The sequence below is a fragment of the Bos grunniens genome, chromosome 12 (assembly GCF_055505025.1).
Source record: "Bos grunniens cultivar Pamir isolate PY7600 chromosome 12, Bosgru_T2T1.0, whole genome shotgun sequence".
Classification (NCBI taxonomy): domain Eukaryota; kingdom Metazoa; phylum Chordata; class Mammalia; order Artiodactyla; family Bovidae; genus Bos; species Bos grunniens.
Genome location: NC_141176.1, coordinates 42,610,329 through 42,634,830, shown reverse-complemented (window position 1 = coordinate 42,634,830; position 24,502 = coordinate 42,610,329).

Genomic DNA, 24,502 nt, shown 5'->3' with positions numbered 1-24,502 from the left:
ACTATAAAATGTGGAAGGCATTTCCAAAAATATTGAACTATTGTTCATCATTTTTAACATTTTATTTTAACATTTTATTTTCTCTATAAATATTATTTTAAATCTGATCTTTTTTCCCTAAATTATTTTATTTTATTTTTTTTCTTTTAATTCATCTGTATTTATTACAACTTTTTGACCTAAATTATTTTAAATATATCATTTTGAAACTAATATATATAGTTTAGCACTCAAAATATAAGTGATACACATTGTTATTTCCTAGAGAATTATATTGGAAAAGTGGACATGATTATGTGATTTTTCCAGAAGGTATTCTTCTGTTGAATAGTTCTTTTTAATATGTGAATAAATCTGTGTATGTTTCATATCTCAAACAGAAGTTTAGAAAATTTGTTTCTAATAAAATCAAAACTAGATAACAGTTTGACTTGGAATAGTAGGAGACACATTTTACATATATGTGTGTATTGTATATATGTATTTGTTGATGGTATATATTTCATATACATAGCTATGTAATATAATACTAATGTTTATTATGTATATTATCCTGTATTTATTGTTATTATTTTCCTCCTCCAAGAAATTTAGATCATTTCTGTGTCCCTAGCTAACCTAGTTGGTTAGTAGTAACTTTAAGATAACCTAAAAGAGTGATTAATGTGACATCTCAAATTCATTTAAGGATATATATTATAAATTCTACAACTACCATTAATGTCTCTGTATGTACAGCAAAGAGCATATGTGGAGGTTTGGTATCTTAATTTTTTTGGACATCCTTATCCTTGCAATTAACAAACCTTAATATTTCTTGACAACGTGACCAAAAGTTTACTTTTTAATGTTACAAGGTCCTATCAGAGATGCAAAGGATATGAGTAAAAAGATATGGAAAACAAATTCATTAAGAGATAAGGCATATAATGTCAAGATATACAAATAAAGCCTCCATGCAGCCTGAGAAATAGTGAGTACCACTGATAGCATGTGGATTCACTCTAAGTGCAAAACCTTTGGTAGACAATAAATGAGGAAGTAAAAGAGACTTCTACAATGCTCTTGTGTTATTTTTAAATTTTGTACATATTTTATATTGTGAAATAGATGCACATTAAAAGAGTGTTTAAATCATAGATATTGAAATAATAGTTATGAAGCATGCTTTTCTATAGTAAGCTTCCATCTGAAGAAATAGAGGTTATTATAAATGAAACTGCACAATTTATTATCATATTAACAAATAGATTGAGCCATACTTATGTAAACACTACAATTTTCTTGTTTTGTCATTTAAATACCCTTTAAATTAAAAAAGAGGAATTTTTATATCCTAAAATGAAATCCAGATAATCATATATCAATCATTTTAATTTCCATTAATTTTAAGGAGACTCTGAAAAGAGATTGTATTAGTTGCTAATAGGTCAAAACATGTAATTTGAGAGCTTTTAATCAAACACTTTTATAAGCCCTAGTATAATAGTAATAAATCCCAAAGAACAAAGTTTTATATGATTGAATCATACAAGAATATTTGTCAGTCATTTTAAAAGTCATTTTAATTCATTAGACAAATATATAGAATTATTTCTCTTTACCCTTTTTACAATAAATTAAAAAAAAATACATGTCTCAACCTATTCTTTTGCCTTAAATGAGAAGTCCCTGAATCTCCTCACAGCATTTATTTGATTTTTTGACAACTTTGTAGCATACTGTTAATTCAAGCTGCATATTCTATAACTTGCTGCTGCTACTGCTAAGTCGCTTCAGTCGTATCCGACTCTGTGCGACCCCATAGACAACAGCCCACTAGGCTCCTCTGTCCCTGGGATTCTCCAGGCAAGAATACTGGAGTGGGTTGCCATTTCCTTCTCCAATATATGAAAGTGAAAAGTGAAAGTGAAATCGCTCAGTCCTGCCCGATTCTTAACGACCCCATGGACTGCAGCCCACCAGGCTCCTCCATCCATGGGATTTTCCAGGCAAGAGTACTGTAGTGGGTCGCCTTGCTTTCTCCCTATAACTTGCAGACCAAACCAAAACTACAGATCTAAGGTAGCTAAAACCTTAGTAATGGTGTGAATTAAATTGAATTTCCTTTTACAAAATGCATGCCATGTTTACCTTGTATGTATGTCTTTTAAAAAATTGAATAATAGCCGTCAAGTAAAATCACTTCAAAATATATTTGAGTATCAACTATAACAGCCATTTTGACACTAAAAAATCCACATTTTATTATATAAACTGTTGAGTGCAATTTCAAATCTTGTTCATTGGGACATATAAAACATTGTATACTAAGAGCTGTTTCATTACAGAAAGTTTATTTTTTCCTAAAATATCTATAATACCTTAAGAACTACAAATATGTGCAACAGGAAACCTATCAAAAGTTGGACACAAATGTTTTCTATTGCACAATCTATAATGGAAAAAAAAATATGGAGATTTGACTTAATAACATAGTCCCTTGTCTCCTGAAGTAAGACACTTATGGCATCAGGAGTTTTGGCTGATTTCACAAGGCCATTGGACACTTGGAGCTGTGTTTTCTCATAAATTACTTCAAAAAGAATAATTATCTTAACTGTAGAAAGGAAAGGTGCAACACGTGTATTTTGTCCACAATAGAAAACATGCTTGTCATATTATTGGATCATAAATGTGTGTAGAGTGAATTTTCAAAAGTTTCCTTTTCTTTTTGGCATGAACAGTGCAAGATAAGACTTAAAACAGACACAAAAAAGCAAGGAGGAATTTGGACATGGGAAAATTAAAACTGAAGAATTTCAGTGCAGTTTCGCTCAACCTTGTCCAACTCTTTGCGACCCCATGAATAGCAGCACGCCAATCTTCCCTGTCCATCACCAACTCCCGGAGTTCACTCAGACTCATGTCCATTGAGTCAGTGATGCCATCCAGCCATCTCACCCTCTGTCGTCCCCTTCTCCTCTTGCCCCCCAATCCCTCCCAGCATCAGAGTCTTTGCCAATGAGTCAACTCTTCACAAGAGCTGGCCAAAGTACTGGAGTTTCAGCTTCAGCATCATTCCTTCCAAAGAAATCCCAGGGCTGATCTCCTTCAGAAAGGACTGGTTGGATCTCCTTGCAGTCCAAGGGACTCTCAAGAGTCTTCTCCAACACCACAGTTCAAAAGCCTCAATTCTTTGGAGCTCAGCCTTCTTCACAGTCCAACTCTCACATCCATACATGACCACAGGAAAAACCATAGCCTTGACTAGATGAACCTTTGTTGGCAAAGTAATGTCTCTGCTTTTCAATATGCTATCCAGGTTGGTTATAACTTTCCTTCCAAGGAGTAAGTGTCTTTTAATATCATGGCTGCAGTCACCATCTGCAGTGATTTTGGAGCCCAGAAAAATAAAGTCTGACACTGTTTCCACTGTTTCCCCATCTATTTCCCATGAAGTGATGGGACCGGATGCCATGATCTTCATTTTCTGAATGTTGAGCTTTAAGCCAACTTATTCACTCTCCACTTTCATAGAATTATTCAACTGTAGCTTCTTCAGTGATACTGGTCACGGCATACACTTGGACTACTCTGATATTGAATGGTTGGCCTTGGAACAGAGATCATTCTGTCGTTTTTGAGATTGCATCCAAGGTACTGCATTTTGTACTCTTTTGTCGACTATGATGGTTACTCCATTTCTTCTAAGGGATTCTTGCCCACAGTAGTATATATAATGGTCATGTGAGTTAAATTCACCTATTCTAGTCCATTTTAGTTTGTTGATTTCTAAAATGTTGATATTCACTCTTGCCATCTCCTGTTGGACCACTTCCAATTTGTCTTGATTCATGGACCTAACATCCAGGTTCTTATGCAGTATTGCTCTTTACAGCATTGAGCCTTGCTTCTATCACCAGTCACATCCACAACTGGATATTGTTTTTGCTTTGGTTCTCTCTCTTCATTATTTCTGGAATTATTTCTCCACTGATCTTCAGTAGCATATTGGGCACCTACCAACCTGGGGAGTTCATCTTTCAGTGTCTTATCTTTTTGCCTTTTCATACTATTCATGTTATTCTCAAGGCAAGAATACTGAAGTGTTTGCCATTCCCTTCTCCAGTGGACCACATTTCGTCAGAACTCTCCATCATGACTCGTCCATCTTGAGTGGCCCTACATGGCATGGCTTAGTTTCATTGAGTCAGACAAGGCTGTGGTCCATGTGATTAGATTGGTTAGTTTTCTATGATTGTGGTTTCAGTCTGTCTGCCCTCTGATGCCCCTTTCGAGTGCCTAATGTCTTACTGGGGTTTCTCTTACTTTGGACATCAAGTATCTCTTCAAGGCTGTTCCAGCAAAGCACAGCCACTGCTCCTTACCTTGGACATGGGATATCTCCCTTCAGCCACTTGCTGCTCCATCACTGTGCAGTCTCTGCTTTTAACCAATTCATTAAAAACAATCCATAAGTGTAATTTTTAAAATGAAATTGTCTAAAATCACTTAATTCCTTTGCAAGTAACTTAGATTCCCTTAACATATGCCTTATCTCAATGGCCTACTTCAACCACAACCTAATAAAATGAAGTTATAATAATAGGAGCATCATTTTACTAAAGAAAAGTTTACATAATACTTAATATTGTGTCACTGTATGTATGAACATATTATATAGAAATATATATATTGGAGAAGGAAATGGCAACCCACTCCAGTGTTCTTTCCTGGAGAATCCCAGGGGTGGGGGAGCCTGGTGGGTTGCTGTCTATGGGGTCGAACAGAGTTGGACACGACTGAAGTGACTTAGCAGCAGCATATAAGTAATTGACTAAGGAAAAATGGAATAAGCCCACACAAAATCTCTGATGAAGCCCACCAATTCACCTACAATTCTAACTGAGTGAAGAGACTCACTGCAGTAAAGAGGGAAAAAAACAAATAGTTGATACTCTGGCGTGCCCCCAAGATAGAGTCCCACTTAATGACTAAGGAATTTATTTTCCATACTTCCAGGAATATTGGTTGCTTGTGGCTTTCAGTTATATCCCCTTCTGTGAATTATCTATCACAAGGAGCTTCCTCCCCTAAAGTCATGCCTAATATCCAGAACCACTGTATATATAATAACATTAATGGGGAAATACAGTGATTCTATCCCATCTTTTCAATTCAGGGCATCTCTTAAACACCGTTTTAGCTAGAAAGCATACATTAGGGGAAGTACATACATAAATTACTGGGATTTCTGTATAAAAAGTTTGTCTTTCCTCCTCTAATAAATTATTCAGTCATTTATTTATATCAATGTGGATTTATATTAATTCCATAATTTGGGTTAAAATCAAATATATGGTAATATGAATATGCATGTGTCTGACTTCAGTCGAGTCTGACTCTTTGTGACCCCATGGACTGTAGCCCAGCAAGCTCCCCTGTCCAAAGGATTCTCCAGGCAAGAATACTGGAGTGGGTTGCCATGCCCTTTTCTGTGGGATGGCATGCCTTTCTCCCTGGCCTAGGGATCGAATCCTCATGTCTTTGTCTCCTGCATTGGCAGGCGGATTCTTTACCAATAGTACAAAATAATGCTATTTATTTATCTTGATGTTCAAATTGCTGTGGTTTTGGCCTTTGGGAGCTCTATCAATTGGTATCTTTTTACTTATTTTGCATTTGAATATTCCCTTACTTTTTTGACACAATATGCTCCAGGCTTATCTTGAATATGTTCCACCCAGCCCTAGAATCAATCATTGCTTATAAGAAACTCTGGTTCCTGTCATCAAAGAATGTCATTAGAAATCAAGTTCTGAGTATTGAGTGTGCTTATTTCTAGACCCTCTCAATGAGCAGAGGTGGAAAATGCATTCATTTCTACAAACTCACATGTATACACACATCTATGACTACTAATGCAATTAAAACATAAAAAAAAGTCACTCGGTTATGTCTGACTCTTTGTGACCCAATGAACTATACAGTCCATGGAATTCTCCAGGCGAGTACTACAGTGGGTAGCCTTTCCCTTCTCCAGGGGATCTCCCCAACTCAGGAATTGAACTGGGGTCTCCTGCATTGCAGGCAGATTCTTTACCAGCTCAGCCACAATTAGATGCATCTATAAAGGCTCACACCACTCCAGTGCTCTTGCCTGGAAAATCCCATGGATGGAGGAGTCTGGTAGGCTGCCTTCTATGCGGTCACACAGAGTTGGACATGACTGAAACGACTTAGCAGCAGTGGCAGCATAAAGGCTCAGCATGACTCATCTTCATGCCTCCCACTCTAATCCAGTACCAAATGAGTCACACTAGCCTCTCTTCCCCACTATCAATAACCTCCTCCTCCAACAATAAGACAACTAACTTTCACTATCTTCCATTCACATACTTATTTTTAAAATTCCATTATGTATGTATAGCAATTTCAGAATTGCTAATTCATATCTTTGTGAGAAACAAGGTTACCAACTAGAGCATAATGTTTATGTACTTATATAGTTATTTTGTCTTTAGTTTTACAATTTCCTGTCAAAACATCTTTTTCCAGTGTACTTGAGTCAGCAGCTTTAAGAGAAGAATACTGACAAAATGATGTACTTTATTAATTTCAATATTTTTGTTATTCTGCATTCTCTCCCAAAGTTCTCTGATCTTCTGTTTTTGTTGTTGTTGTTGTTGTTTATTTGCATACATTAAGGATCACTATTTGTATTGTGAATTTGTACAAGTTTAAACAAATGCATAGCATCATTTATCCACCACTGCAATAACATAACAATTAGTTGCACTGCTCTAAAGTTGTTCACTGTACTTCCCCTCCTCAAACACTGCTCTTCCCCAAGACTGGCAAATGATCTGCTTTTTCATTCCTATCCTTTTTCTTTCTCAATCACAGTTGTTGAGTCGCTGTCATGTCTGACTCTTAGGGTGACCCCATGGACTGCAGCATGCCAGGCCTCCCTATGCTTCATTATCTCCCAGAGTTTGCCCAAGTTTGCTTTCTCAATAATGCCAAATTACTGGCCTTACTCTGTGTATGTAGCCTTTTAGATTTGGCTCCTTACCAAGATGCATTTGATTAATTAATGTCAGATGGATTAGGCATTTAACTTTAATCACTGAATATTATTATTACACTGTATGGATGTATGCTTTTTTTAACATATAATTTTAAAAGGTTATTTTCTATTTATAGTTATTACAAAATATTGGCTATATTCCTTGCCTTATACAACATATACTTGAGCCTATCTTACACCCAATAGTGAAAGACATCTTTACTGTTTACATTTTTTTATTATAAATAATAATTGTCTCCATAAGCTGCAGTCAATATTCATTCACAGATCTTTATGTGGTCCTAAATGTTCAAATCAGTTAGATAAATGCTTAGTGTATGAATGCTGTATCATAAGGTGTGTCTATATTTAGCTAGTTAAGTAACTACCAAACACACTTTCAAATTGTGGCTGTACCAATTTTAATTATCACCTACAGACAATGAGTTTCAGCAAGCTCTGGAAGTTGGTGATGGACAGGGAAGCCTGGCATGCTGCAGTCTATGGGGTCCAAAGAGTCAGACATTATTGAGTGACTGAACTGAACTGAACAAAGAATGAGAATTCCTATTGCTCTATATCTTCACCAACACTTGTCATTTTCACTGTTTAGGTTTCTAGACATTATAATAGGCTGGTAGCAGTAATTTTCTGATGTTTTTAATTAGCACTTGGGGGCTTCCCAGGTAGCTCAGTGGTAAAAAAAATCTGCCTGCCAATGCAGGGGCCACAGGAGACACAAGTTCAGTCTCTGTGTTGGGAAGATCCCCTGGAGGAGGAAATGACAAGCCACTCCAGTATTCTTGCCAGGATAATCCCAGGGACAGAAGAGATTGGCAGGCAACAGTAAATGGGGTTGCAAAGAGTCAGACACAACTGAGCACTCAAGCAAGGAAAATTATGTTGAGAAGCTTTTTGTATTCCTTTTCCATATTGAATATTTTTATATATAATTTAACTAATTTATTTATTTAAGGGTGTGCTGGGTCATCATTGCTGTTCAGTCTTTTTTCTAGTTGCAGTGAGCAGGGGTTCTCTCTAGTGTGGTTCATGGGCTTCTGATTGAAGTGATTTCACTTTTTGTGGAGCATTCAGTAGTTGTGGTACTTGGTCTCAGTATTTGCAGCTTCTGGGCCCTAAAGCAGAGGTTCAATAGTTGTGGCACACAGGCTTAGTTGCTTTGTGGCATGTGGGATCTTCCCAGATTAGGAATTGAATCCATGTCTCTTTCACTAGCAGGTGAATTCTTCAATGAGCTATTAGAGAAATCCTCCATATTGAATGTAAAATATCTTTTTTGATCTGTTCAGAATTTTTGCTTTGTTTCTTTGTTGGAGCAGTTTTTTTTTTTTTAAGATCTATATTTATACTCTGTTATTATTATTTGTTCTTAATATTTTTGTTCATATTTGAGGTCTAAAATGCACTTTCATGCATTGGAGAAGGAAATGGCAACCCACTCCAGTGTTCTTGCCTGAAGAATCTCAGGGGCAGGGGAGCCTGGTGGGCTGCCGTCTCTGGGGCCAAACAGAATTGGACACGACTGAAGTAACTTAGCAGCAGCAGCAAAGGGGAAAAGGGTTAGAAGAGTAGAAGTAGAAAAAAAGGATGAATATTATACTCTACTGTTAAGAATAAGTGTCTTAATACCTCAAATGAATGAACACTTCCAACATTACTCTAATATTTTTAGTAGTATTTATAAGATGTATACCTGAAACTATACACTTACAATTTGTCAAATATTACCTATCTTTAAAATGCCAGAGATACAAAATTGCCAAATTCTAGTAGACAACAAATGACAAAAGCAGTCGCCTGAGGCAGAGGAGACTCAAAGTCTTCTGAATTTTTCACAAAGAGAATTGGTCTACCTACTGTTGTTTTAAAGAGGTCTCCATGGGAGAAAGGAGGGTCTGAAGCCTTCTATATGCCATCTTGCTAATGTCCCCAATACTAATTTAAAGCAAAACTTTTATCATTTCATGCTTTCTTAATAGACTATAAATTATTCTCTAGTTTTTAGGCATAAAACCCAGTATATTTTATAAATTAATTGTACAGCTTAATTCTTAGACATAGCACTTAAATTTCAGCATTAACTTATTGGAAATGAGGCATTCCAGGTTTTTCCATAACTTTCATCATATGTAATTTTTCCGATACAATGCTCAGTCAGTTCAGTCGCTCAGTCGTATCTGACTCTTGATGACTCCATGGACGGCAGCAGGCCAGGCCTCCCTGTCCATCACCAACTCTGGGAGTAAACTCGAACTCACGTCCATTGAGTTGATGATGCCATCAGACCATCTAATCCTCTGTTGTTCCCTTCTCCTCCCACCTTCAACCTTTCCCAGCATCAGGGTCTTTTCTAATGTCAGTTCTTTGAATCAGGTGGCAAAAGGACTGGAGATTCAGCTTCTACATTGGTTCTTCCAATGAATAATTAGGACTGATTTCCATTAGAATGGACTGGTTGGATCTCCTTGCAATCCAAGGGACTATCAAGAGTCTTCTCCAAGACCACAGTTCAAAAGCATTAATTCTTTGGTGCTCAGCTTTTTTTACAGTCCAAATCTCATATCCATACAGTTCAGTTCAGTCACTCAGTCGTGTTCAACTCTTTGGGACCACAGCATGTCAGGTCTTCATGTCCATCACCAACTACCAGAGTTTACTCAAACTCATGCCCATTGAGTCGGTGATGCTATCTAACCATCTCATCCTCTGTCGTCCCCATCTCCCCTTACGTTCAATCTTTCCCAGTATTGGGTTATTTTCCAATGAGTCACCTCTTCACATTAGGTGGCCAAATTATTGGACTTTCAGCTTCTGCATCAGTCCTTCCAATGAACAGCCAGGACTGATCTCCTTTAGGATGGACTGGTTGGATCTCCTTGCAGTCCAAGGGAATCTCAAGAGTCTTCTCCAACACCCTAGTTCAAAATCATCAATTCTTTGATGATATCCATACAAGACTACTGGAAAACCATAGCCTTGACTAGACGATTCTTTGTTGGCAAAGTAATGTCTCTGCTTTTTAATGTGCTCTCTGTTGGTCATAACTTTTCTTCCAAGAGGCAAGAATCTTTTAATTTTATGGCTGCAGTCACCATCTGAAGTGATTTTGGAGCCCCCAAAAGTAAAGTCTTTCACTGATTTCACTGTTTCCCCATCTATTTGGATGAAGTGATGGGACCAGATGCCATCATCTTACTTCTCTGAATGTTGACTTTTAAGGCAACATTTTCACTACCTTCTTTCACTTTCATCAAGAAACTCTTTAGTTCTTCTTTGCTTTCTACCATAAGGGTGGTGTCATCTTCATATCTGAGATTATTGATATTTCTCCCAGCAATGCTGATTCCAGCTTGTGCTTCATTCAACCCAAAGTTTCTCATGATGTACTCTGCATATTAGTCAAATAAGCAGGGTGACAATATACATCCTTGATGTATTCCTTTCTCTATACGAAACTAGTCTGTTGTTCCATGTCCAGTTCTGCTTGTTCTTCCTGACCTGCATACAGATTCTCAAGAGGCAGGTCAGGTGGTCTAGTATTCCCATCTCTTTCAGAATTTCCCACTGTTTTTTTGATCCACACAAGTCAAAAGGGTTTGGCATAATCAATAAAGCAGAAGTAGATGTTTTCCTGGAACTCTGTTGCTTTTTTGATCATCCAATATATGTTGAAATTTGATCTCTGGTTCCTCTGCATTTCTAATTTTAGCTTGAATACCTTGAAGTTCATGGTTCGTGTATTGCTGAAGCCTGGCTTGGAGAATTTTGAGCATTACTTTACTAGCATGTGAGATGACAGCAATTATATGGTAGTTTGAGCATTCTTTGGCAATGCCTTTCATTTGGGATTGGAATGAAAACACCTTTTCCAGTCCTGTGGCCACTGATGAGTTTCCAAATTTGCTGGCATATTGAGTGCAGCACTTTCACAGCATCATTTTTTAGGATTTGAAGTAACTCAAATCACTCACAATTTCAATCTTTAGTCCATCCAAGTAACTAAAAATAACATTATTTCAATATTTTTAATGGTTAAATAATATTCCATTATATTCATGTACCTCTTTTTTATCTATTCATCTGTAATAGACATTTAGTTGTTTCCATGTCTTGGCTATTGTGAATAGAACTGCAATGAACATTTGGGAGCATGTATCCTTGTGGATCATATTTTCCCTCAGGTATATGCTGAAGGTATTGCTGGATCATATAGTAGTTCTATTTTTAGTTTTATAAGAAAGTTCCATACTCTTCTGCATAGTGATTGTACTGTACCAATTTACATTCATCCTCTCCAACATTTATTATTTGTCGACTCTTTGATTATGGCGATTTTGACTGGTATGAGGTGATACTTCATTCTAGTTTTAATTTTCATTTCTCTAATAATTTGATTTTCATTTCTCTAATAATTGGGGCCATGACTTTGGGACCAAAACTTATATTCTTGCTGATGGTTCTGATGAAGTCAGTGCCCTGTAAATGAGGATTACAATTCATTAAAAAAAAAAATAATGTGCAGTTTGCAAATTTGTGAGTTGTGAATGTAGTAACTGTTCTCTGGGACAAAGGAAGGAGTTAGATTTTACTAGGAACTACATTGACCATGTGGCTTCAATTCTATGTTAAATGTAGCTCTCACATCATAATCTCTGTGTGTCTCACATACTTCCCTTGGAAGCTGATATCTAATCTGGCTGTGTATAGCCTATTAAACTGAGACACTGAGGACTCCAAAATTATTGGTATTTGACTTTGGCATATTTACTTCTTGAATTGTTTTCTTTTTCTTTTTTTTAAAGTCAAAGTAGATTTATTCTTTTCTTATTACTATTTGTTTATTTATAATTTTGCTGTGTCTTTGTTGCTCTGCATGAGCTTTCTCTAGTTACTGTGGGCAGAGATTTCTCATTGTGGTGATTTCTTTTGTTGTGAAGCACAGGCTCTAGGCACATAGTCTTCAGCAATTGTGGCATCAGGACTCTAGGACTTGAGGGCTCCAGTAGTTGTGGTATGCTTGTTTTGTCGCTCAGCAGCATGTGGAATCTTCCCAGACCATGTATTGAAACTGTCCTCTGCATTGAAGCAGATTTTTATCCACTGTACCACCAGGGAAATCCTTGAATTGTTTTCTTTAGATGTTAGTAGCTCTGAATATTCAGAGGTTAATGACATGGGAAAGTGATCCAAACACTTCAGCAAATTGGTCACAAAACAGACAGTGACTGAGTACTGGTGTTATTAGAATAGGAACTTTGGGCAGAGACCAGTCTATATCCTTTACCACTAAGGGTCATTTAGAAATGGAGGGGCTGCCCCATCTCTTCTTGCTGTGAGTTTTCAGTGTCCCCACAGCAACCTCTCATCATCTGCTGTTGCCCTTTTTCTCTCCATGGGTCTTGTCCAGACTCCTGTGTCTTTACCACAAGCAAAGTGTGAGAAATGTACTCCATGGAGAATAAAAGGAGAATAAATGAAAACATCTTTCCTATCAGAATCTTTAAACTTTAATTTTCTTTGCTCTTTACCTAGAGGCAAAGAAAATTACCTCTTTACCTTTGCTCTTTAAATCCCTTTCCTGAACCAAAACATACTTATATTGAAGCTAGTTTAAGTTTGATGCAGTGGTAAAAAATCCGCCTGCTAAATTAGGAGATATGAGAGATGAGGGTCTGATCCCTGGGTCGGGAAGATCCCCTGGAGGAGGAATCAGCAATTCCTTTTAGCCTTCTAGCCAGGATAATCCCATGGAGAGAGGATCCTGATGGGCTACAGTCCAGGGGGTCACAAAGAGTCAGACATAACTGAGCACGTGCATGCGCGCACACACACACACACACACACACACACACACACAATAGTTAGTGATGTTGAACATCTTTAAATGTGGGTTTTGGCCATTTGTGTGTCTTCTTTGGAGAAGTGTTTATTTAGATCATCCACCCATATTTTATTTTATTTTATTTTTTGATTGGGTTGTTTGTTTTGTTGTTAAACATTTCTTGTGTCTTCTGGATGCATGTCATCCTTCTTTTTTGAGATCTTGGATGATCTTCAGTTGAGTTCAGTTCAGTCTTCACTTCACTTCAATTGGCTGTTCTCAGTTTCATTTTGTGCCTTCATCTGGAACTTATTACCCTGCCATCTCATTTTGTCAAATTTTCTGAGACTCTGTTTCCTTTCCCCATGATACAGAACTATAGTTCTTATTTCTACTGTCAGCCTTCTGGTGAATGAGGCTGTCTAAGAGGCTTGTGCAGCCTTCCTGATGTAAATAACTAGTTCCTGCCCTTCAGTAGTTGGTCTGGCTCTTGTCTTTCTGGTGGACAGAGTCTTGTTCAGGGAGATTTTAAGTCACTTGTCTGCAGCTGCGTTCCTGCCTGTCAGTTGTTTAGCCTGAGGAAACCCAGCACTGAAGCCTACAGCTGTTTGGTGGGGATAATGATGGTCTTGAGTAGATATCATGTGATGGGTACTTCCCAGAACTGATCCTGCCAATGTTTTTATCCCTACAGTGAGCTGCAGCTGCCCATTACCTCTGAAGGAGACCCTTCAATTCTAGCAGGTAGGTCCAGTTGAGCATCTTATAGAATCACTGCTTTTATACCTTGGATCTTGATGAGCATGAGACTTGCAGACTCTCCAAAAGTGGATTTCTCTGTTATTCAGTCCTGAGGAAGTTCTACAATCACACTACACTGGCTTTCAAAGGAAGATCTCTGGGAACTCTTCCTCTTGTTTCTCGCCCCAGTCTGGTGTTTCTGAACCCCCACTTCAGTGGGATAACCTCTGTGATATAATTCTTTTCTTCAGTGTAGAGTTTTAAGCCAGCTTTTTCACTCGCCTTTTTCACTTTCATCAAGAGACACTCTAGTTTCTCTTCACATTCTGCCTTTAAGGTGGTCTCATCTGCATATCTGAGGTTATTGATATTTCTCCTGGAAATCTTGATTCCAGCTTGAGCTTCATCCAGCCTGGCATTTCCCATAATGTACACTGCATATATATTAAATAAGCAGGTTGACAACATACAGCCTTGACATACTATTATTCCAATTTTGAACCAGTCCATTGTTCCATGTCCGTTTCCAACTATTGCTTCTTGATCTGCATACAGATTTCTCAGGAGGTAAGTAAGGTGCTCTGGTATTCCCATCTCTTTAAGAATTTCCCACAGTTTGTTGTGATCTACATAATCAAAGACTTCATAGTCAATGAAGATGTTGATAGTCAATGTAGATGTTTTTTCTGGAATTCCCTTGCTTTTCCTATGATCCAACAAATGTTGGCATTTTGATCTCTGGTTCATTCAAAAAGCTCAGATAATGGGAACCAGTCCCATCCTTTTATGGCAAATAGATGGGGAAAAAATGGAAACAGTGTCAGACTAAATTTTCTTGGGCTCCAAAATCACTGCAGACTGTGACTTCAGCCATGAAATTAAAACATGAGACATCATATTAAAACCAGAGACAACACTTTGCTGAAAAAGGTCTGTATTGTCAAAGTTATGTTTTTGTTTTTGTTTTTTTTCCCCAGCAGTTGTGTATGGATGTGAAAGTTGGATCACAAATAAGGCTGAGTGCCAAATAATTGACGCTTTCTAACTGTGGTACTGAAGAAGACTCCTGAGAGTCCCTTGAGCAGCAAGAGATCAAACCAGTCAACTCTTAAAGAAATCAACCCTGAATATTAATTGGAAGGACTAATGCTGAAGCTGAAGTTCCAATACTTTGGTCACCTGATGCAAAGAGCCTGTTCACTGGAAAAGACCCTGATGCTGGGAAAGATTGAGAGCATGAGAAGAAGGGGGCAACATAGGATGGGATGGTTTGATGGCACTACCGACTCAATGGACATGAGTTTGAGCAAACCCTGGGAGGCAGTGAAGGACAAGGAAACCTTGTGCACTTCAATTCAAGGAGTCACAAAGAGTCGGACACAACTGAGTGAATGAACAACATAACTGTTTTCTAGTTTGTGGGTTGTCCAACCAGTGGATATGGGATTTGATTTTTGTCATTATTACACCCCTCCTACAACTCAATTTGGCTTCTTCTTTATCTTTGGAGGTAGGGTACCTTTTGTGTAGGTTCCATTGTTTTTTCATTGATGATTATTTAGAAGTTATTTGTGACTTTGGTGCTTTTGTAAGAAAAGGGTGAGTTCACCATATTGAGCTAATTTTGCAGTGAGTTTTCTTTTAAACTCAAAATCGTTTAGTCTTAGTCATCACTGATCACTTGAAAGGCATTGCAAGCCACAGGATACACTATTAATATGGGTCTCTAGCTACACAGACATCTGTTAGATAATAAATCGAAACATAAATAGATCATCAAATTGATGGATAAGTTACATAGAGGACACTCTTATGACTCAAATGTTAAATATTCATAAAGGGTAAAGAGCACTCAGAAACTATATTTTACCAATAAAATTACCAAGTATAGTTACAAAAACAGTCGGAGAATTTGATATGAAGAAATTTAAAAGCATTATGGCATGACTTAATTGGAGATATGTTTGGAAGGAAAGCTATATAAAACAAGAAAATATGAGGAACTAGATTTTTAAATGATCAGCACATGATATATTTATTAATTTGCCTTTTAAGAACATATTAAATATCCAGTTACCTAAATGATTGGGATTATCATTTAGTAATTAGTATACCAAGAAGTATAGAATGTGAATAGAATTATAACTGTTTTAGAAAAATAAATGCCAAAATATGTCATATGTTTTCAAATTACAGAGAATACTGCTTCGGTATAAAATATATAAGCAAAGATAGAGCAACAGGATTGAGAAGTATAATAAAAAAGCCAGTCTAGATAGATAGGCATATAGTTTTATCTATACCTTCAATTAACAAATACTGCTGTAATCACCGTGGAAATAATACCAAAGGCAGTCAAAAAAGTATGCTAAAAATTAGAAGAAGGAAGCATATTAGTCATGCACCATAATACTGGAGGAACAACATTAAGATAGAGCCTCTTACAACCCATCATCCAAAAGAAGAAGACTCATTGTCTCCTTATTACAAATTTATCAACAGAAGTTGGCCTGGTCTTCCTATGTGATAATTCATGGCCACGGTATCCATTGGAGGACAGCGAATGGTGGCCAGTTGGAGGGTATCTTAAGTATAATACTGTTCTACAATTAGACAGGTTCTGTAAGGAACAAGGGAAATGGGTAGAAGTAGCATATGTGTTGTCCTTTTTATCTCTGCAAAATATGCCAGACTTATGTCCTAAGGGTATAGATTTGGGCGTGAAACCTTCAGCTCCCTCCTGTCCTCTTACTTTGCCCCCGTACTTGGGACTCCAAGCTGAGCAAACTGAAAGCCAGAGAACCCCCCTCAGAACGGTTGCTTTAATCTCAATGGAAATCCAAACTGAGATTCGAACTGTCCACATGGAGGTCCAAACAACTCCTGTCTTAGTATGACCTCAGACTACTCTGGTTTAAGTAGAAACTCAGACCATCAAAGTAAGAGATGAGATGGAGGACAGGAGACAAGGAGAAGAGGAGAAACAGGTTTCTCCAATCTATCCCTGGGATCATATCTCATCCCTCAGCCAGAGAGACTGAGGAACAGCCACACAAACTGTTGCCTCTTTATGAAACACCCACCGGGAGAAATAATCAGTCTGTGAGAGTTAATAAGCCTTTCTCTTATCAAGAAATACAAAGAATCAAGGAGGATCTGGGAGACTATTTAGAGGACCCAGAAAAATATATTAGAGCTTTTAAAGGTGTTACTCTGCTTTATGACCTCACTTGGAAGGATGTGATGTATATCTTGGGACAAACGCTGACTCCCGAGTCAAAGACTCGAGTTTTGGGAAAAGCGGTTGCTTATGGAGATGAATGGCTTGGTAATGAATCAGTAGGGAAGAGGGAGAAGGAGATAGAAGCCCTCCCCACTGGGAATCAGGCAGTCCCAACTATAGAACCAGACTGGGACTACAACACAGCTAAAGGAAGATGGGATCAGAGTCATTTTGTTAGATGTATTCTTGAAGGACTTAGGCAGGTGCGTTCTAAGCCTTTAAACTATGGCAAATTGGCAGACATAGAACAGGAGGAGAAGGAAGCTCCTGGTAAATTCCTAGATAGACTGAGAGAAGGCCTTCGCAGATTCACTGAGATTGATCCCGAAAGTGAAGAGGGAAAAGTGATCTTAAAGGATAGATTTCTCACTCAGTCAGCTCCAGATATCCACCGTAAGCTATTAAAACAGGTATATGGACCAAATCAGTCTTTAGATACTTTGTTACAACTGGCTCAGACAGTCTATTATAGTAGGGAATATGAAGAAAAGAAAGAAAGGCAAAAAAAGACAAAGTAAAAGGCGGAAGCCTTCGTCATGGCTATGAAAAACGTTCTTAAACAGCCTGAGAAAAATTCCCAGAGGGGCCCAGGTGAAAAGGGATGGGCTTGCTATTACTGTGGAAAGGAGGGGCATCTCAAATGGGATTGCCCTCAGGCATCTAAGCCACCCCGGGCGCCATGTCCGGTCTGCAAAGGACCACACTGGAAGAGAGACTGCCCCCAGAGACTCTCAAGATAATCAGGACTGAAGGTGCCCAGGGGTCCCCACACAAGCTCCTGTCCTAATTACACCTGAGGAACCCCAGGTATTAATAATCGTGGCGGGCCAATCCGTCGATTTCCTTTTAGATACTGGGGCAACTTATTCTGTGCTTACTGAAGTGCCTGGCCCACTTTCTTCCCAATCCACTTCCGTAATGGGACTGTCTAGATGAGCCAAAAGGTATTATTTCAGTTATTCTTTATCTTGCAACTGGGGTTTTCACACGAATTTCTGACTGTGCCAGAATCTCCCTCACCCTTTTTGGGAAGGGATATACTGAGCAAAGTCCATGCCTCTGTTTTCATGAATATGGAGCCCTTCCTTTCTCTGCCTTTAGTTGAACAAAATGTAAATCCTAGAGTATGGGCTGATGGAAAATCTGTGGATCAAGCACAAAATGCTATTCCTGTAGTTGTTAAGCTCAAAGACCCACACATATTTCCACATAAGAAGCAGTATCCACTGAAACCTGAAGTTAAGGAAGGGTTAAAACCCATCATCAAAAATTTAAAGGAGCAGGGACTATTAATTCCCTGTAACAGTCCTTGCAACACTCCTATTTTGGGTATAAAGAAATCGAATGGTAAATGGAGACTAGTTCAAGATTTACAAATAATAAATGAGGCTGTAGTTCCTTTACACCCCGTGGTGCCTAATCCTTATACTCTATTGTCTGAAATTCCTGAAAGGGCCAAATATTTCTCAGTAATTGATTTAAAGGATTCCTTCTATTCAGTGCCTTTGGCGGAAGAAAGTCAATTTCTATTTGCCTTTGAAGACCCCACGCAGCCAGCTTCTCAGTTAACCTTGACAGTTTTGCCCCAGGGATTTCGTGACAGTCTTCACTTATTTGGACAAAATTTGTCACGGGATCTACAAAACTTTAATAGCTCTGAAGCGGTGGTGTTACAATATGTAGATGATATTTTGCTCTGTGCTGAGACAGAGGAAGCTTGTTTGCGAGCCTCAGAAGATTTCTTAAACTTTCTGGCAGGCTGTGGTTACAAGGCATCAAGAGAAAAGGCTCAGCTTTTCGATTAGATATCTGGACCTAATCATATCAGAAGGGACTAGGGCCATAGGCCCTGAGAGAATTAAAACTTATACTAAATCATCCCCTACCTTTGACTTTAAGACAATTGAGAGGATTTTGGGGAATCACAGATTACTGTCACATTTGGATTCCGGGTTATGGGGAACTTGCCCAGCCTTTATACAAACTTATAGCTGAAACTCAGCAGGCCCAAACCGACAAACTGGTTTGGTCTCCAGAACTCAAAAGGCTTTTAAGATTCTTCAGACTGTTCTCCTGCAAGTTCCAGCTCTGAGCTTGCCCACAATGTCAGAATTTAATTTGTTTGTCACTGAAAGAAAAGTTGTGGCATTGGGAGTTTTGACACAACCCCGAGGGCCTCACCAGCAACCTATTGCTTATCTAAGCAGAGAATTAGATGTAATTTCACTTGGGTGGCCCCACTGCCTAAGAGTAATTGGGGCAGCGGCTTTATTATCACCTGAAGCTTTAAAAGTAATTAATGGACAAAACCTTACTGTACTGACTTCTCATGATGTGAGTGGAATCTTAAATTCTAAGGTTAATATTTGGATGACAGACAGTAGGCTTCTTAAATATCAGTCATTGTTTTTAGAAGGACCAATAACTAAGCGTAAAGTTTGTGGAAATCTAAATCCTGCTGCTTTCCTTCCTGAGAAGGAAAATGAAACACCTGATCACAATTGTTCTCAATTCCTAACTTTAAACTATGCAGTTCAGGAGGCTCTAAAGTTTACCCCATTAGACAATCCTGACATGGAAATATTTACAGATGGCAGTTCTTTTGTTCAGGATGGAAAGCGTAAAGCAGGTTACGCCGTGGTGACTGCTGAACAGGTTTTAGAAGCAAAATCTCTCCCCCAGGGAACCAGTGCTCAGTTAGCGGAGCTTGTGGCCCTGACCCGAGCTCTAGAGTTAAGCAAAGGGCAGTAGATGGACCTGATAACCTATGTGAGCTTACTTCTGCTGACTCCAAATATCCTGAGTCTGCCATTGGATCCTCAAGACAATGTCTTCCTGTCCTGGGCTCACTCCTATGCTGCATTCCACAATCGGTCTAACTGCTGGGTCTGCGGAGTGCTCCCCTCTTCATCAGTAGAAGGCTTCCCATGGTGGACATCCCCACTTCAAGGAAAAGACTTTCTCCAAGTCTGTGAATACTTTTGACAACAATCACATGCAATGCCTCTTCTTCATCTGATGACATTTACCAACCCTAAAATGGACTGGTGCAAAATTTTGCACTTTGACTATGGACATAGTGTGACTTTTAATTTTGATTCTGAATGTTGTGTTTTTGCTGATTCCTTCCTGCATCTGTAACTGTATAACTGGATTTGTTTCTAGCCACATGAAAGCTTTTAAGTTACAAATGATTGCTCAAACTCCTGCTACTGCTGCAGCTTCCTCCAACTAATATTTGGGGACCCTGGATCAGATACCCTCAGTATGAGGATTATGAGAATATGTTGCCTCACCAGTTTAGGGACAACGCCCCTTGTCAGCTCGGAAGCAGTTATGGAATGAGAATGATGCCCCTTTTCCCTAGGCAACATAATTCTCCTAAAAGAAAAGGGGGAAATGAGAGAGTCATTTCCTAGGCAGGTTGATAAGGAGTCTAGGGGTCCCCAAGGAGAGGGGTCTGGAATTCTCAAGGAGGAAGAAAGGACAAACTTTTTTTCCTTCTCTACATTCTTTAGGATTATATAACAATAATGTATCCTGCCTGAGGACAGTCTCTGGATTAAACCTTCTGGCTAATTCAGTTATCTTAAAATGTAAATTATGGGAGTAGGTCTGGTGAGGTCTTTACAACCTCCAGACATTCTTTGGATTTATTGGAGAATATATAACTTCATTATTAACACTAGCAAGTGGGTACTCTTTCTGCCCCCTTCTGATGCCTATGTCAGAAGCTTTCTCTATTTCCTTTACACTTTAATAAAACTTTACTACACAAAAGCTCTGAGCCATCAAGCCTCGTCTCTGGCCCCGGATTGAATTCTTCTCCTCTGGGGGCCAAGAATCCCAGTGTCTTCGCGTGATTCAACAACAACCTTTCAGAAATAGATGTTTTTCTGGAACTCTCTTGCTTTTTCCATAATCCAGCGGATGCTGGCAATTTGATCTCTGGTTCCTCTGCCTTTTCTAAAACCAGCTTGAACATCAGTAAGTTCACGGTTCATGTATTGCTGAAGCCTGGTTTGGAGAATTTTGAGCATTACTTTACTAGCGTGTGAGATGAGTGCAATTGTGTGGTAGTTTAAGCATTCTTTGGCATTGCCTTTCTTTGGGATTGGAATGAAAACTGACTTTTTCCAGTCCTGTGACCACGGCTGAGTTTTCCAAATTTGCTGGCATATTGAGTGCAGCACTTTCACAGCATCATCTTTCAGGATTTGAAATAGCTCAACTGGAATTCTATCACCTACACTAGCTTTGTTCGTAGTGATTCTTTCTAAGGCCCACTTGACTTCACATTCCAGGATGTCTGGTTCTAGGTCAGGGATCACACCATCGTGATTATCTGGGTCGTGAAGATCTTTTTTGTACAGTTCTTCTGTGTATTCTTGCCACCTCTTCTTAATATCTTCTGCTTCTGTTAGGTCCATACCATTTCTGTCCTTTATTGAGCCCATCTTTGCATGAAATGTTCCCTTGGTATCTCTAACTTTCTTGAAGAGATCTCTAGTCTTTCCCATTCTGTTGTTTTCCTCTATTTCTTTGCATTGATCACTGAAGAAGGCTCTCTTGTCTCTTCTTGCTATTCTTTGGAATTCTGCATTCAGATGCTTATACCTTTCCTTTTCTCCTTTGCTTTTCGCTTCTCTTCTTTTCACAGCTATTTGTAAGGCCTCCCCAGACAGAAGCCGTATTACAAAAAGTAAATCATGATGGAAAAGCAAAGAGTTATATCCCAGATGAATAAACAAGATAAAACCCCAGAAAAACAACTAAATGAGTTGAAAGTAGACAACATTCCAGAAAAATAATTCAGAATAATGATAGTGATGATGAGCCAGGATCTCAGGAACACACTGGACAAGATGTAAGAAATGTTTACCAAAGACCTACAAGAACTAAAGAACAAACAAACAGAGATAAATAATACACTATAAGGAATCAATAGCAGAATTAATAAAGCAGAAGAATGAATAAATGACGTGAAGGACAAAACGGTGGAAATCAATGCTGCAGAACAGAATACTGGAAAAATAAAATGAAGATTGCCTAAAAGACCTTGGGACAACATTAAATCCACCAACATCCACATTATAGGGGTCCTAGAAGAATACAAGAGAGAAGTGGTCTGATAAAATATTGGAAGAGATAATAACTGAAAAATTTCCAAACATGGGAAAGGAAATAGTCAACCAAGTCCAGGAAGCAGAGAGATCCAAGCGGGGAAAAAAAAACAATGAAGAACACACCAAGATATAGTAATAAAATCGACAGAAATTAGAGACAAAGATAAAATATTAAAAGCAAAAAGGGAAAAATGGCAAACAACATACAAGGGAACTCCCATCATGTTCAGCTCAATGGAAACCCTATAAGTCAGAAGGAAATGTCAGGATATATTTAAAATGATGCAAGGGAAGAATTTATAACCAAAAATAATCTACCCAGCAAGACTCTTATTCAGATTTGATGGAGAAATCAAAAGCTTTTTGGACAAGTAAAAGTTAAGATAGTTCAGCACAACAAAACCAGCTTTACAAAAAGTGCTAAAGGAACTTCTCTAGGCGGGAAACACAAGAGAAGGGAAAAGTCTGCAAAAAATAAACCCAAAACAATTGAAAAAATAGTAATAGGGTCATGCATATGGATAATTATCTTAAATGTAAATGGATTAAATGCACCAACCAAAAGACATAGAAGGCTGGGTGAAAAACATGTGCATGTATGCACTTCCACTTGCCATGTCACTCTGCTTGACCTCCCCAAATTGTATGCAATTACTTTATATTATTAAGCTAATCATGTTCCCATTAAGACTTGCATTGTAATCATCTTTTACTTTTTGTCTGGCTACTGATTGTGAAAACTGATAAGCATCTTTTACTATTATGATTATGTAACTATTACTCACTTAATATCATTGTATCATGATTGGTCAACAGAAAAATAATAGATTCTATATCACCAAAACTACTATTTAATATAAAAACCTGTAATTAGTATTTAAAATCCAGATGCATATCAGAATTATCTTGAAAGCTTTTGAAAAATACAAATACCTAGATATTGCATTTTTTCTCCAGAGCTGCAGATATGTTTCTAATGAGCAATCATGTTTAAAAGCAACTGGACTATATGATGATCTTTTATTTTTATCTAGTTTGTTGCACATTTTCTAATTTCATATTCAATGCTCCCACTTAATTTAGTTTATGTTTTCCAGTTTCTCCATTTCTTCTTATCCTTTTCTTTTTTCTGTTGTTCTTTCTCAAGCCTTTATCAAGTTTGTGTCATACTGTGCTTAGTCATTCAGTCATGTCAGACTCTTTGTGACCCCATGGACTGCAGCTAGCCAGGCTCCTCTGTCCATGAGGATTCTCCAGGCATGAGAGGGCTGCCATGCCCTCCTCTAGGGTATCTTCTCAACCCAAGCATCAAAGTCAGGTCTCCCAGATTGCAGTCGGATTCTTTACCAATTGAGCCACTAGGGAAGGACAAGAATACTGGAGTGGGTAGCCTATCCCTTCTCCAGGGTATCTTTTTGACCCAAGAAGCAAACCAGGGTCACATGCATTGAAGGTGGATTCCTTACCAGCTGAGCTTCCAAGGAAGCCCTCCTTTCCACCATCCACAGAGGTAAAAAGTGAGTCCTAAATATTCAGTGAACATCCTGTCTTAGCTGTATACAGTGTCTAGAATAATATCTGGCAAATGATACATGCTACATAGATAGTTATGAAATGAAGCAATCTAAGTGGTAAATGAATAGAATTTATGTTATGATAAGAATGTATTCATATGGATTAAACTGACATAAGATGGCAAAAGTTTGACAATATTATATATTAGTATGTCATGTAAAGTGTCCAGACTATAAGAAAGCACACATATTAAAGCAAGTACACTGAGATCAAGTCTTTATTAAAGCTGAAAACATTCATCCAATATAGTTGCATAGGCATTTCCAATTAGTTACATATTAACTTTAATACTAATGTCAGTGTTATATAACATTAATAAATATAAGAATGCTACTCATGGAATCTCAATATCAATTTCCAATTCCTGACACTGAATCTAAATACAAATTAGCACAGGTGAACAAAGGGACAAACATGAGGAATTTATCTACTCTTGTTCAAAGAGAAATATAATTAGATCAGATGGCTAGATCAGCCATCCAAAGGGAATGCTTAAATGCATACCTCTGATGGAATACTATATTGCAGATAAAATCAATAACCAGAAATTACATGTAGCAATATTCTTAAATTTGCATATTTATTTAATAATTACTTAAATAGTGTCTCATATCTGTTAAATATGGTTCTAAGTGTTTTACAAATATTAACTTATTTAATGCTGATAATCTTATGAGAAGAGGTTTTCAGGTGGCTCAGTGGTACAGAAACAGTGGAAAGAATCTACCTGCCAATGCAGGAGATGTGAGTTTGATCCCTGGGCCAGGAAGATGCCCTGAAGTAGGAAATGGCAACCCACTTCAGTTTTCTTGCCTGGGAAATCTCATGAACAGAAGAATTTGATGGGGCTGCAGTCTGTGAGCTCCCCAAAGAGTCAGATAAGA